At 50.3% G+C, this 15,354-nt stretch overlaps 1 pseudogene; it reads left to right on the top strand.

The window, feature by feature from the left end:
• The window catches only part of LOC135546676 (cotranscriptional regulator ARB2A homolog), a 337,690-nt pseudogene that overhangs the window by 246,810 nt on the left and 75,526 nt on the right, over positions 1–15,354 (top strand).

Genomic DNA, 15,354 nt, shown 5'->3' with positions numbered 1-15,354 from the left:
ACAGAGGGAAGAGGATAGAGGTAGAGACATGTAGAGGGGAACAGAGGGAAGAGACAGAGGTAGAGACATGTAGAGGGGGAAGACATGTCAGGGGAACAGAGGACAGAGGTAGAGACATGTAGAGGGGGAACAGAGGGAAGAGGACAGACATGTAGAGGGGGAACAGAGGGAAGAGGACAGAGTTAGAGACATGTAGAGGGGGAACAGAGGGAAGAGGATAGAGTTAGAGACATGTAGAGGGGGAACAGAGGGAAGAGGACAGAGTTAGAGACATGTCAAGGGGGAACAGAGGGAAGAGGACAGAGTTAGAGACATGTAGAGGGGGAACAGAGGGAAGAGGACAGAGTTAGAGACATGTAGAGTGGGAACAGAGAGAAGGGGATAAAGGTAGAGACATGTAGAGGGGGAACAGAGGGAAGAGGGGCAGACAGAGGGGGGAACAGAGGGAAGAGGGCAGAGTTAGAGACATGTAGAGGGGGAACAGAGGGAAGAGGACAGAGGTAGAGGGGGACCAGATGGAAGAAGACAGAGGTAGAGGGGGAACAGAGGGAAATAGAGAGTTAGAGACATGTAGAGGGGGAACAGAGGTAAGCAGATAGAGGTAGAGACATGTAGAGGAGGAACAGATGGAAATAGAGAGGTAGAGACATGTAGAGGGGGAAGAGAGGGAACAGGACTGAGGTAGAGGGGGAAGAGAGGGAAGCAGATAGAGTTAGAGACATGTAGAGGGGGAACAGAGGGAAGCACATGTGTAGAGGGGAACAGAGGGAAGAGGACAGAGTTAGAGACATGTAGGGGTAGAGATATGCAGAGTGGGAACAGAGGGAAGTAGGAACAGAGGGAAGAGGACAGAGAGACATGTAGAGGGGGAGGGAAGAGGACAGAGTTAAGACAGAGGGGGTCCAAGGGAAGGACAGAGGTAGAGATATGCAGAGTGGGAACAGTGGGAAGAGGATAGAGGTAGAGACATGAGAGGGGGAACAGAGGGAAGAGGACAGAGTTTGAGACATGTAGAGGGGGAACAGAGGGAAGAGAGGATAGAGGGGGGAGAGGGGGAGAGGATAGGGGGAACAGTGGAGAGAGAGACATGTAGAGGGGAACAGTGGGAAGAGGACAGAGTTAGAGACATGTAGAGGGGGAAGTGGAAGAGGATAGAGACATGTAGAGGGGGAACAGAGTAAGAGGACAGGAGACATGTAGAGGGGGAACAGAAAGAGGATAGAGTTAGAGACATGTAGAGGGGGAACAGAGGGAAGAGGATAGAGGTAGAGACATGTAGAGGGGGAACAGGGGAAGAGGACAGAGTTAGAGACATGGTAGAGGGAAGAGGACATGTAGAGGGGGAACAGGGGGAAGAGGACAGAGTTAGAGACATGTAGAGGGGGAACAGAGGGAAGAGGACAGAGTTAGAGACATGTAAGGGGGAACAGAGGGAAGATGACATGTAGAGGGGGAACAGAGGGAAGAGGACAGAGACATGGAGAGGGGAACAGAGGGAAGAGGACAGAGTAGAGACATGTAGAGGGGGAACAGAAGAGGACAGAGTTAGAGACATGTAGAGGGGGAGCAGAGGGAAGAGGGTAGAGGTAGAGATATGAGAGTGGGAACAGTGGGAAGAGGATAGAGGTAGAGACATGTAGGGGGGAACAGAGGGAAGAGGACAGAGGTAGAGACATGTAGAGGGGGAACAGAGGGAAGAGGATAGAGGTAGAGACATGTAGAGAGGGAACAGATGGAAGAGGACAGAGTTAGAGACACGTAGAGGGGGAACAGAGGGAAGAGGACAGAGTTAGAGACATGTAGAGGGGGAACAGGGGAACAGAGTTAGAGACATGTAGAGGGGGAACAGTGTAAGAGGATAGAGAGAGACATGTAGAGGGGGAACAGAGGGAAGAGGACAGAGTTAGAGACATGTAGAGGGGGAACAGAGGGAAGAGGAAAGAGTTAGAGACATGTAAGGGGGAACAGAGGGAAGAGGATAGAGACATGTAGAGAACAGAGGGAAGAGGACAGAGTTTGAGACATGTAGAGGGGGAACAGAGGGAAGAGGATAGAGGTAGAGACATGTAGAGGGGGAACAGGGGGAAGAGGACAGAGTTAGAGACATGTAGAGGGGGAACAGAGGGAAGATGATAGAGGTAGAGACATGTAGAGGGGAACAGAGGGAAGAGGACAGAGGTAGAGACATGTAGAGGGGGAGCAGAGGGAAGAGGGTAGAGTTAGAGACATGTAGAGGGGGAACAGAGGGAAGAGGGCAGAGTTAGAGACATGTAGAGGGGGAACAGAGGGAAGATGATAGAGGTAGAGACATGTAGAGGGGAACAGGGGGAAGAGGACAGAGGTAGAGACATGTAGAGGGGGAACAGGGGGAAGAGGACAGAGGTAGAGACATGTAGAGGGGGAACAGAGGGAAGAGGACAGAGTTAGAGACATGTAGAGGGGGAACATAGGGAAGAGGGCATAGTTAGAGACATGTAGAGGGGAACAGAGGGAAGGATAGAGGTAGAGACATGTAGAGGGGAACAGAGGGAAGAGGACAGAGGTAGAGACATGTCAAGGGGGAACAGAGGGAAGAGGACAGAGGTAGAGACATGTAGAGGGGGAACAGAGGGAAGAGGACAGAGTTAGAGACATGTAGAGGGGGAACAGAGGGAAGAGGACAGAGTTAGAGACAGAGAGGGGGAACAGAGGGAAGAGGATAGAGTTAGAGACATGTATGAGGGAAGAGTAGAGTTAGAGACATGTAGAGGGGGAACAGAGGGAAGAGGACAGAGGTAGAGACATGTAGAGGGGGAACAGAGGGAAGAGGACAGAGTTAGAGACATGTAGAGGGGAACAGAACATGAGGGGGGAACAGAGGGAAGAGGGCAGAGTTAGAGACATGTAGAGGGGGAACAGAGGGAAGAGGGCAGAGTTAGAGACATGTAGAGGGGGAACAGAGGGAAGAGGACAGAGGTAGAGGGGGACCAGATGGAAGAAGACAGAGGTAGAGGGGGAACAGAGGGAAATAGAGAGTTAGAGACATGTAGAGGGGGAACAGAGGTAAGCAGATAGAGGTAGAGACATGTAGAGGAGGAACAGATGGAAATAGAGAGGTAGAGACATGTAGAGGGGGAAGAGAGGGAACAGGACTGAGGTAGAGGGGGAAGAGAGGGAAGCAGATAGAGTTAGAGACATGTAGAGGGGGAACAGAAAGCAGAGAGAAGGGGGAACAGAGGAAGAGGACAGAGTTAGAGACATGTAGAGAGGTAGAGATATGCAGAGTGGGAACAGGAGGTACATGAGGGGGGAACAGAGGAGGACAGAGTTAGAGACATGTAGAGGTGGAACAGAGGGAAGAGGACAGAGTTAGAGACATGTAGAGGGGTCCAGAGGGATGAGGAACGATGTAGAGATATGCAGAGTGGGAACAGTGGGAAGAGGATAGAGGTAGAGACATGTAGAGGGGGAACAGAGGGAAGAGGACAGAGTTTGAGACATGTAGAGGGGGAACAGAGGGAAGAGGATAGAGGTAGAGACATGTAGAGGGGGAACAGGGGGAAGTGGACAGAGTTAGAGACATGTAGAGGGGGAACAGTGGGAAGAGGACAGAGTTAGAGACATGTAGAGGGGGAACAGTGGGAAGAGGACAGAGTTAGAGACATGTAGAGGGGGAGCAGTGTGAAGAGGATAGAGGTAGAGACATGTAGAGGGGGAACAGAGGGAAGAGGACATAGTTAGAGACATGTAGAGGGGGAACAGAGGGAAGAGGACAGAGTTAGAGACATGTAAAGGGGAACAGAGGGAAGATGATAGAGGTAGAGACATGTAGGGGGGAACAGAGGGAAGAGGACAGAGTTAGAGACATGTAGAGGGGGAACAGAGGGAAGAGGACAGAGTTAGAGACATGTAGAGGGGGAACAGAGGGAAGAGGACAGAGTTAGAGACATGTAGAGGGGGAACAGAGGGAAGAGGACATGTAGAGGGGGAACAGGGGGAAGAGGACAGAGGTAGAGACATGTAGAGGGGGAGCAGAGGGAAGAGGGTAGAGTTAGAGACATGTAGAGGGGGAACAGAGGGAAGAGGGCAGAGTTAGAGACATGTAGAGGGGGAACAGAGGGAAGATGATAGAGGTAGAGACATGTAGAGGGGGGGGAAGAGGACAGAGTGGGAAGAAGATGACAGAGTTAGAGACATGTAGAGGGGGAACAGAGGGAAGAGGACAGAGTTAGAGACATGTAGAGGGAAGGGGGCATAGGGAACAGAGGGGGAAGAGGGAACAGAGAAGAGGATAGAGTTAGAGACATGAGAGGGAACAGTACAGAGGTAGAGACATGTAGAGGGGGAACAGAGGGAAGAGGACAGAGGTAGAGACATGTAGAGGGGGAACAGAGGAAGAGGACAGAGGTAGAGACATGTCAAGGGGGAACAGAGGGAAGAGGACAGAGGTAGAGACATGTAGAGGGGGAACAGAGGGAAGAGGACAGAGTTAGAGACATGTAGAGGGGGAACAGAGAGAAGGGGATAAAGGTAGAGACATGTAGAGGGGGAACAGAGGGAAGAGGGCAGAGTTAGAGACATGTAGAGGGGGAACAGAGGGAAGAGGGCAGAGTTAGAGACATGTAGAGGGGGAACAGAGGGAAGCAGGCAGAGTTAGAGACATGTAGAGGGGGAACAGAGGGAAGAGGGCAGAGGGAGACATGTAGAGGGGGAACAGGGGAAGAGGGCAAGTTAGAGACATGTAGAGGGGGAACAGAGTAAGAGGACAGAGGTAGACCAGATGGAAGAAGACAGAGTAGAGGGGGAACAGAGGAACAGATAGAGGTAGAGACATGTAGACAGATGGAAATTAGAGACATGTAGAGGGGGAAGAGAGGGAACAGGACTGAGGTAGAGGGGGAAGAGAGGGAAGCAGATAGAGTTAGAGACATGTAGAGGGGGAACAGAGGGAAGCAGATGTAGAGACATGGGGGGAACAGAGGGAAGCAGAAAGAGGTAGAGACATGGAGAGACATGGAAGAGGACAGAACAGTAGAGAGGGAAGAGGGAAGATAAGACATGGTAACAGAGAAGATAAGGTAGAGGGGGAACAGAGGGAAGAGGACAGAGGTAGAGGGGGAACAGAGGGAAGAGGACAGAGGTAGTGGGGACCAGAGGGAAGAGGACAGAGAGGTGTGCAGCTGTCAGCCGGTCACAGCCCAAGGTGTCTCTTGTCACTGTGCTGGTCACACGCACGCAAAGGATGGCACTGCCATGAATAAAGCATCATAATCCACTGAGATTACACAAACAGTAGTGGGAGCTGGCCCACAGGGAACAAGTCAAACAGTAGTGGGAGCTGGCCCACAGGGAACAAGTCAAACAGTAGTGGGAGCTGGCCCACAGGGAACAAGTCAAACAGTAGTGGGAGCTGGCCCACAGGGAACAAGTCAAACAGTAGTGGGAGCTGGCCCATAGGGAACAAGTCAAACAGTAGTGGGAGCTGGCCCATAGGGAACAAGTCAAACAGTAGTGGGAGCTGGCCCACAGGGAACAAGTCAAACAGTAGTGGGAGCTGGCCCATAGGGAACAAGTCAAACAGTAGTGGGAGCTGGCCCATAGGGAACAAGTCAAACAGTAGTGGGAGCTGGCCCACAGGGAACAAGTCAAACAGTAGTGGGTTCTGGCCCATAGGGAACAAGTCAGGGGTCTCAGGCAGTTAAAGGATGTCTGAGGAGTGATGTTTAGTGTCTGGGGTTTGAGAAGGTTTGGGAGCAAGTAGTGGGTTCCCACAGGGAACAAGTCAAACAGGTGGGTTCTGGCCCATATCAAACAGTAGTGGGTTCTGGCCCATAGGGAACAAGTCAGGGTCTCAGGCACTTTATGTGTGTAAGTCTTGATATGACAGACTACAGGGGTTTGGGAGGAGATGGGCTCGCTACAGGGCTCAGCATGTTTATGTAGGATCGGTCGTGTGAGCGTGTGTGTATGTGTTAAGGTGGGTTGGGGGACATAGAGGCTATATATTGACAGCACTTCCAGGACCTGTGTGTATCACTGTATCTGTAAAGTTGTAGTACAGCCTACTGTCAAAGCAGTGTTTGGTCTCCATACTGTTAGCCATGCTATAGCAGCCGTGGCAGGTACACACACACGTACAGTATGTTTGTGCTGGTTAAGTGGGCTTGGCAGTGAGCGCAGTGGGAGGCAGGCTTTACTGCAGGCTGTAGCCCAGAGCAGGTGGCTCATTATAGGCCTGATGGGAAGCTTAAAAGTGTTGCACAGGTAGGACCTCTTTCCCAGTAACACCTGTCTGCCGTTTACACATTCTGAAATCATAACAGTGCACCATTAGGAGCACTGTTAGCATCCCGTTAAGTCCCGGCCGGCCACCGGTTTCTGCCGCCAGGCTCCAAAAGGATTGTCGGATCTCGGAGCCATGTGTTTCTGATTAATAATGGTGGGACTGAATGAGTTTGCGTGAAAAAGCCGCAGCGTGTGTATGTGTATGTGTATGTAAGCTTCTCCTCCTCTCCTCTCCTCCTCTCCTCTCCTCCTCTCCTTTCCCTTTTTCAAGCATATTTCAGTCTAAGACAAAGCATTTCAAACACACACACACAAAATGAAATCTAAGCATGCCTAGGTATTTTATATTGAGTTATAATATATTTAAAAAAGTAGTACTAAGCTAAATTATTTAACGTCGTTGGCAGATAATTTAGCTTATTTTAACAAAAAATAGCTTGATGCTTAGATTTCACTTTTTGCCATGCACACACACACACACACACACACACACACACACACACACACACACACACACACACACACACACACACACACACACACACACACACACACACACACACACACACACACACACAAACCAGCACAGACAAACCAGCACAGACAAACCAGCACAGACAAACCAGCACAGACAAACCAGCACAGTCAAACCAGCGCAGATAAACCAGGGTGACCTGTTTATGTTTGTGGTGTCTCATTCAGTTCAATGTTGCCATGGATTGGCGTCCTGGCATGAAGTATTGATAGTAATAATGTCTGAGAGAGAGTTCGATGTGGCATCGTTTTGTCAACGTCCCTCTAGTTCCATGCAGTGTGCTCGCCTGTATCTGACTGAAACTCAGCCTGCTCTCTCTGTTCCCACAACGTTGGGGTTGCCTTGACAAATCTGTTGAAACGCCGGCCCCTGCTCCTCCATTGGCAGGGAGCGGGAGGGCGGCCTTTGAAATGCCTCCCCCCACTCAAAGCACACCAGCACAGCTGACATCTTCTTCTTCCAGATGGAATGAATTAGGGAGATACAATGAGTCTGTCTGTCTGTCTGTCTGTCTGTCCGTCCGTCCGTCCGTCCGTTATGCTGTAATTAATCTCTGGTTACACTAAAGTTCCTCCTCACGGAATTGTTAAAGAAAGGTGACAACATAAAAAATTTTGCCCTCTGACCCTTATAGCTTTATCCCCATCAATATACGTACAAATCATGTCTTTTTCCTTACTTCCTTATCAGAATGATGTGTGTATTTGTTGCCTACAGACATGAATAAGGTGGATTGATCCTCACTACAGGTGCATGACTCTGAAATGAACGTGAAGTTTACATTAAGTTGTTGTCATAGAGTTGGAAACAAACACAGAGAGTTGAGGGCTACACCTGAGGGCTACACCTGAGGGCTACACCTGAGGGCTACCCATGAGGGCTACACCTGAAGGCTACCCCTGAGGGCTACACCTGAGGGCTACCGCTGAGGGCTACAGCTGAGGGCTACCCCTGAGGGCTACCGCTGAGGGCTACACCTGAGGGCTACCGCTGAGGGCTACACCTGAGGGCTACCAGTGAGGGCTACACCTGAGGGCTACACCTGAGGGCTACACCTGAGGGCTACACCTGAGGGCTACCGCTGAGGGCTACCGCTGAGGGCTACTAGTGAGGGCTACCGCTGAGGGCTACACCTGAGGGCTACCGCTGAGGGCTACACCTGAGGGCTACCAGTGAGGGCTACACCTGAGGGCTACACCTGAGGGCTACCAGTGAGGGCTACACCTGAGGGCTACCGCTGAGGGCTACTAGTGAGGGCTACACCTGAGGGCTACACCTGAGTGCTACACCTGAGGGCTACCAGTGAGGGCTACACATGAGGGCTACCAGTGAGGGCTACACCTGAGGGCTACCGCTGAGGGCTACACCTGAGGGCTACACATGAGGGCTACCAGTGAGGGCTACACCTGAGGGCTACACCTGAGGGCTACCGCTGAGGGCTACACCTGAGGGCTACACCTGAGGGCTACCAGTGAGGGCTCCACCTGAGGGCTACACCTGAGGGCTACCAGTGAGGGATACACCTGAGGGCTACCGCTGAGGGTTACACCTGAGGGCTATCAGTGAGGGCTACCAGTGAGGGCTACACCTGAGGTTTACACCTGAGGGCTACACCTGAGGGCTACCAGTGAGGGCTACCGCTGAGGGCTACACCTGAGGGCTACACCTGAGGGCTACACCTGAGGAAAATCTGCATGGTAGTATAAAAATGTGAAAATTGCCGCCCCGGAGATAAGAAGACAACCGAGAGAAAACAAAGAGCATACCGACCGACCGGGCCGGCCTCTTCACCATATAAATGTGTAATTTCGCTGGAGAATGCATGTGCTGACACACACACACACACACAACAGTCACACACACACATACACAGTTTCTTTCTCTCTCCCTCTCTCGCACACACACACAAACACACAAAGGAATGTCCAGATGATGCGGGTGGGTCCCGGGTGGGGGCATAGTGACCCTTGAGTGGCCCTTGAGGACTCAGGGGGGAGGGGGGGGGGGAGGACAGGTTGAGGAAGGGTGTGGGCGGGAGGCAGTGTGAGGATACCCAGGGATCTAGGCAAGGTGGGGGGGGGTTCACTGGCCTCCCCAAGGGGGGGGGTGATGTAGGAGGGTTCAAGGATGGGACCCTCTCCCAAAACACACACAAACACACCCCCACACACACAAGCACTGTATTGGCTATCAGGTGGGCCGAAGGCCAGCATAATTTCAGTGATTTGTCAGGAGGCCAGCCTAATCTCAGTGATTGGTCTGGAGGCCAGCCTAATCTCAGTAATTGGTCGGGAGGCCAGCCTAATCTCAGTGATTGGTCAGGAGGCCAGCTTAATCTCAGTGATTGGTCAGGAGGCCAGCCTAATCTCAGTGATTGGTCAGGAGGCCAGCCTAATCTCAGTGATTGGTCAGGAGGCCAGCCTAATCTCAGTGATTGGTCAGGAGGCCAGCCTAATCTCAGTGATTGGTCCCAGCCTAATCTCAGTGATTGGTCAGGAGGCCAGCCTAATCTCAGTGATTGGTCAGGAGGCCAGCCTAATCTCAGTGATTGGTCAGGAGGCCAGCCTAATCTCAGTGATTGGTCAGGAGGCCAGCCTAATCTCAGTGATTGGTCAGGAGGCCAGCCTAATCTCAGTGATTGGTCAGGAGGCCAGCCTAATCTCAGTGATTGGTCAGGAGGCCAGCCTAATCTCAGTGATTGGTCAGGAGGCCAGCCTAATCTCAGTGATTGGTCAGGAGGCCTGCCTAATCTCAGTGATTGGTCTGGAGGCCAGCCTAATCTCAGTGATTGGTCAGGAGGCCAGCCTAATCTCAGTGATTGGTCAGGAGGCCAGCCTAATCTCAGAGCCTAATCTCTTCTATTTCACTTGTATCTTATCTCAGGAACGTCTTCTCCATGCATTCCACCTTCTCTTCATCCTCCCTCTCCCTCCTCCACACCCGTCAAACTAACACACACTGCACCATCAACCCACTGGACATAACACACACTGTCAGTTGGAATCATCACACACACACACACACACACTGTATAAAGTAGCATTCCACATGTAGATGGGTGAAGACAAGAGGGAAGGGATAAAGATATGTCTGAAGAAGCGCTCCTCTGCTGCCTCTAAGTGTAAGGCTGTGGACTGGCGGAGGGGGGTGTTGAGGGGTTATGGGTCACCAGGCTGCGTAGACACCCCCCTGGGGCGTCCCGGCTCGCCATCACAAACAAAATCTGACTAGTCTGAGCAGTGTGTCACGGGACTTTTAATTGCTTGTTCCTGTCTCCTTCCCCCGTCTCTCCTCTCTTCACCACCTCCTCCCCCCACAGCACTGCCGGAACTGGGTGTCAAGCCCCGAGCCCCTGGACACACCGATGGAGCCCATGCTACCAGACTGCCCTCGCATCTCTGCAGGTAGTGTGTGACAGTGGATTCATCTCTCCCTCTCTCTCAATCTTTGTATGTATATCTCTCTGTATATGTTTTTTGTATCTATCTATCTATATATATCTCTATTTATCTATTTCTCTCTGTCTATCTTTATCTCTCTATATACAGTTGAAGTCGGAAATTGACATACACCTTAGCCAAATACATTTAAACTCAGTTTTCACGATTCCTGGCATTTAATTCTAGTAAAAATTCCCTGTCTTAGGTCAGTTAGGATCACCACTTTATTTTAAGAATGTGAAATGTCAGAATAATAGGAGAGAGAATTATTTATGTCAGCTTTTATTTATTTCACATTCACAGTGGGTCAGAAGTTTACATACATTCAATTAGTATTTGGTAGCATTGCCTTTAAATTGTTTAACTTGGGTCAAATGTTTTGGGTAGACTTCCACAAGCTTCCCACAATAAATTGGGTGAATATTGGCCCATTCCTCCTGACAGAGCTGGTGTAACTGAGTCAGGTTTGTAGACCTCCTTGCTGCAACACGCTTTTTAAGTTCTGCCCACAAATGTTCTATAGGATTGAGGTCAGGTTTTGTGATGGCCACTCCAATACCTTGACTTTGTTGTCCTTAAGCCATTTTGCCACAACTCTGGAAGTATGCTTGGGGTCATTGTCCATTTGGAAGACACATCTGCAACCAAGCTTTAGCTTCCTGACTGATGTCTTGAGATGTTGCTTCAATATATCCACATCATTTTCGTTCCTCATGATGCCATCAATTTTGTGAAGTGCACCAGTCCCTCCTGCAGCAAAGCACCCCCACAACATAATGCTGCCACCCCCGTGCTTCACGGTTGGGATGGTGTTCTTCAGCTTGCAAGCCTCCCCCTTTTTCCTCCAAACATAACAATGGTCATTAATGCTGAACAGTTCTATTTTTGTTTCATCAGACCAGAGGACATTTCTCCAAAAAGTACGATCTTTGTCCCCATGTGCAGTTGCAAACCGTAGTCTGGCTTTTTAATGGTGGTTTTGGAGCAGTGGCTTCTTCCTTGCTGAGCGGCCTTTCATGTTATGTCGATATAGGACTCGTTTTACTGTGGATATAGATACTTTTGTGCCTGTTTCCTCCAGCATCTTCACAGGGTCCTTTGCTGTTGTTCTGGGAATGATTTGCACTTTTCGCACCAAAGTACATTTATCTCTAGGAGACAGAACGCATCTCCTTCTTGAGCGGTATGACGGCTGCATGGTCCCATGGTGTTTATACTTGCGTACTATTGTTTGTACAGATGAACGTGGTACCTTCAGGCGTTTGGATGAACCAGGATGAAGGATGAACCAGACTTGTGGAGATCTGCAATTTGTTTTCTGATTTCTTTTGATTTTCCCATGATGTCAAGCAAAGAGGCACTAAGTTTGAACGTAGGCCTTGAAATACATCCACAGGTACACCTCCAATTGACTCAAATGATGTCAATTAGCCTATCAGAAGTTTCTAAAGCCATGACATCATTTTCTGGAATTTTCCAAGCTGTTTAAAGGCACAGTCAACTTAGTGTATATAAACTTCTGACCCACTGGAATTGTGATACAGTGAATTGTAAGTGAAATAATCTGTCTGTAAAAAATTGTTGGACAAACACCATGAGGCTCCAGGACTTAACCACTGTTATACAGTATCAGTCAAATGTTTGGACACACCTTCACATTCAAGTTTTTTTTTTTATTACTATTTTCAACATTGTAGAATAATAGTGACGACATCAAAACTATGAAATAACACATATGGAATCATGTAGTAACCAAAAAACGTTTGCTTTTCCTTCAGTCTGCGGTCTAACTCATCCCAAACCATCTCAATTGGGTTGAGGTTGGTTGATTGTGGAGGCCAGGTCATCTGGTGCAGCATTCCATCACTCTCCTTCTTGGTCAAATAGTCCTTACACAGCCTGGAGATGTGTTGGGTCATTTTCCTGTTGAAAAAATGATAGCCCCACTAAGAGCAAACCAGATGGGATGGAGTATCGCTGCAGAAGGCTGTGGTAGCCATGCTGGTTAAGTGTGTCTTGAATTCTAAATCAATCACAGTCATTGTCACCAGGAAAGCAGCCCCACACCATCAGTCCTCCGTGATTCACGGCGGGAACTGCACATGTGGAGATCATCCATTCACCTACTCTGCATCTCACAAAGACACGGCAGTAGGAACCAAAAATGGACTCATCAGACCAAAGGACAGATTTTTTTATTTGAGCTGCTTGCCATATTATGGACTTGGTCTTTTACCAAGGAAGGCTATCTTCTGTATATCACCTCTACCTTTTCACAGTACAGTTGATTGGCTCAAACACATTAGGAAGGAATGAAATTCCACAAATGAACTTTGAACAAGGCACCCCTGTTAATTGAAATGTATACCTCATGAAGCTGGTTGAGAGAATTCCAAGAGTGTGTAAAGCTGTCATCAAGGCAAAGGGTGGCTACTTTGAAGAATCTCAAATTTAAAATATATTTTGATTTGATTTTGTTACTACATAATTCCATATGTGTTATTTCATAGTTTTGATGTCTTCACTGTTATTCTACAATGTAGAAAATAGGACAAATAAAGAAAAACCCTTGAATGTCCAAACTGTTGACTGGCACTGTATGGCACAGTTATCAGGACTTGTCTTAATCCGGGCATATTTGATTGAGCATTGGTCTTAATGACTTTTACATGGGTGATAATGAGAGAGAGAGGGTGTAAAGTTGCGTCCAGCTCAGCAAGTCTTTGGTGGCTCGTCGCTCTGGTCTCGTGTCAAAGGTTGATTTGATTGTCTTTGTGTCCTTGGTGGCTTGACAGGGAGCGAGGCACCACCATTGTGCCGCGAGTCACAAGAGAGCAGCCAGAGGTGACAGAGGTGGAGGGAAGGGTGTCAAAGTACCATGACCCAGCTTTTTCTCTGCTGAGGGAATGCTTCTCAATTCATCCCTCTATCCCTCCCATCCATATCCTTGTCCATAATTCAGCTGTCACAACCGGGAGTGTGTGTGTGTGTGTGTGTGTGTGTGTGTGTGTGTGTGTGTGTGTGTGTGTGTGTGTGTGTGTGTGTGTGTGTGTGTGTGTGTGTGTGTGTGTGTGTGTGTGTGTGTGTGTGTGTGTGTGTGTGTGTGTGTGTGTGTGTGTGTGTGTGCGTGGGCATGCGTGCGTGCGTGCGTGCGTGCGTGCGTGCGTGCGTGCATGCTACTATGGTAGGGGATTGCTCTGCTCTGAGGAGATAATGGCTAACCACAATGTGTTCATCAACAGACTTCTGTTTCCTCGTTGTCACTAACCACACACAAACACACACACACACACACACACACACACACAGAGACAGCATACCACACCAAGAGCTAACTGCACTCTCCTGGAGCCCGGGAAGCCTCCGGCTACTGGGACACTATGGTGAATGGCGCCTGATCAGACAAACACTAAGACATCTGAAGGCAAACCAAGGCCTGCCATTGGCTGTCCTTCAGATGTTTTGGTTTGAGTGACAGGGCTGTCAGGCAGTGAGGAGGGAGTCACTGGCGGCACTGAAGGATGAGTCTCCCTTTCATTCCATCCCACTGATCTCTCTCTCTCTCTGTCTCTGTCTCTATCTCTGTCTCTGTCTCTCTGTCTCTGTCTCTATCTCTGTCTCTGTCTGTGTCTCTGTCTCTGTCTCTATCTCTGTCTCTGTCTCTGTCTCTCATTCCCTTCCCTGTCTCTCCATGTGTGGTGCTGTTGTTGCGAAGGTGTTCTCCATGCAGGTTTTGGTGTTTGGCAGAAGGACCTGGAGACAGGCCTGTCTGTCTTTCTGTTGGTGCTAATCATCTGTGAAGCAACATTGGTACCAGCATGGCAATGCCCCACTGAGGGGCTGTTTAGTGTGAGGGGTGTCTGCTACCATCTCTGTTTATTGTTTTTAATGTGATAAACCCTGGACCGGTTCCCTGTTAGCCAGGCTAGCTTTTCTCCCTCTCTCTCTTTTTCATTTTCATTTCCTCTTTCAAAAGGAATCTTCCCCTAGAAGGTCACTGCTCCAGAGCTGGCAGCGGCCTGACAGACTGGCATCATTTTATCAGTTAGGAGCATGTTGAAAACTGCCTAAATATGCAGATAAAGTGGAACAAATCTCCTGCTGGAAAGCTTCTCCGTGTGCCTGGGGGCTGGGGAGAGGGGCTGGGGAGAGGGCTAGGGGTGCTGGGGAGAGGGGCACGGGGCTGGGGAGAGGGCTTAGGGGGCTGGGGAGAGGGGCAGGGGGCTGGGGAGAGGGGCAGGGGGCTGGGGATAGGGCTTAGGGGAGAGGGGCTGGGGAGAGGGGCAGGGGGCTGGGGAGAGGGGCAGGGGGCAGGGGGCTGGGGAGAGGGGCAGGGGGCTGGGGAGAGGGGACTGGGGAGAGGGCTAGGGGGCTGGGGAGAGGGGCTAGGGGGCTGGGGAGAGGGCTTAGGGGGCTGGGGAGAGGGGCTGGGAGAGGGCTGGGGAGCAGGGGCTGGGGAGAGGGGCAGGGGAGGGGCTGGGGAGAGGGGCATGGGGCTGGGGAGAGGGTTAGGGGGAGTGGCTGGGAAGAGGGCTGGGGCTGGGGAGAGGGGCAGGGGGCTGGGGAGAGGGGCTGGGGAGAGGGCTAGGGGGCAGAGTGGCTGGGGAGAGGGGCATGGGGCTGGGGAGAGGGCTAGGGGAAGGGGCTGGGGAGAGGGGCAGGGGCTGGGGAGAGGGGCAGGGGGCTGGGGAGAGGGCTAGGGGGGCAGGGGAGAGTGGCTGGGGAGAGGGGCAGGGGGCTGGAGAAGGGCAAGGGCCTGGGGCCTTCCCAGGGTCTGACTCACCACTGCTGGGCTGCAGTCACAGAGCAGATAGCCAGGAGAGAGAGAGAGGCAGAGCTGGGCAGGCCCGCTCTAGTCAGGCTTAGAGTCACACAACAGTGATTTATCTGCAACACACTGTAGTTCAAATAATAGTTATTTTTGATTTTGTGATTTTTTTTCCAATTCAACAAAATTGAATTCAACAAAGTAGCTAACAAAGAATTGTTACAATGTGGATGTATGAATTGCTCAAACCAAAAGTGTCAAATATAGAGATTTAAGAAAAGTCTAGTATGTTTTACCTGAACTCAAGACTTCCAGTGATTCCTACAAGCCTGTAGAAAGAAATGGAT

This window comes from Oncorhynchus masou, chromosome 1, assembly GCF_036934945.1.
Source record: "Oncorhynchus masou masou isolate Uvic2021 chromosome 1, UVic_Omas_1.1, whole genome shotgun sequence".
Taxonomy (NCBI): Eukaryota; Metazoa; Chordata; class Actinopteri; order Salmoniformes; family Salmonidae; genus Oncorhynchus; species Oncorhynchus masou.
This window is presented reverse-complemented; position numbering and strand designations above follow the sequence as displayed.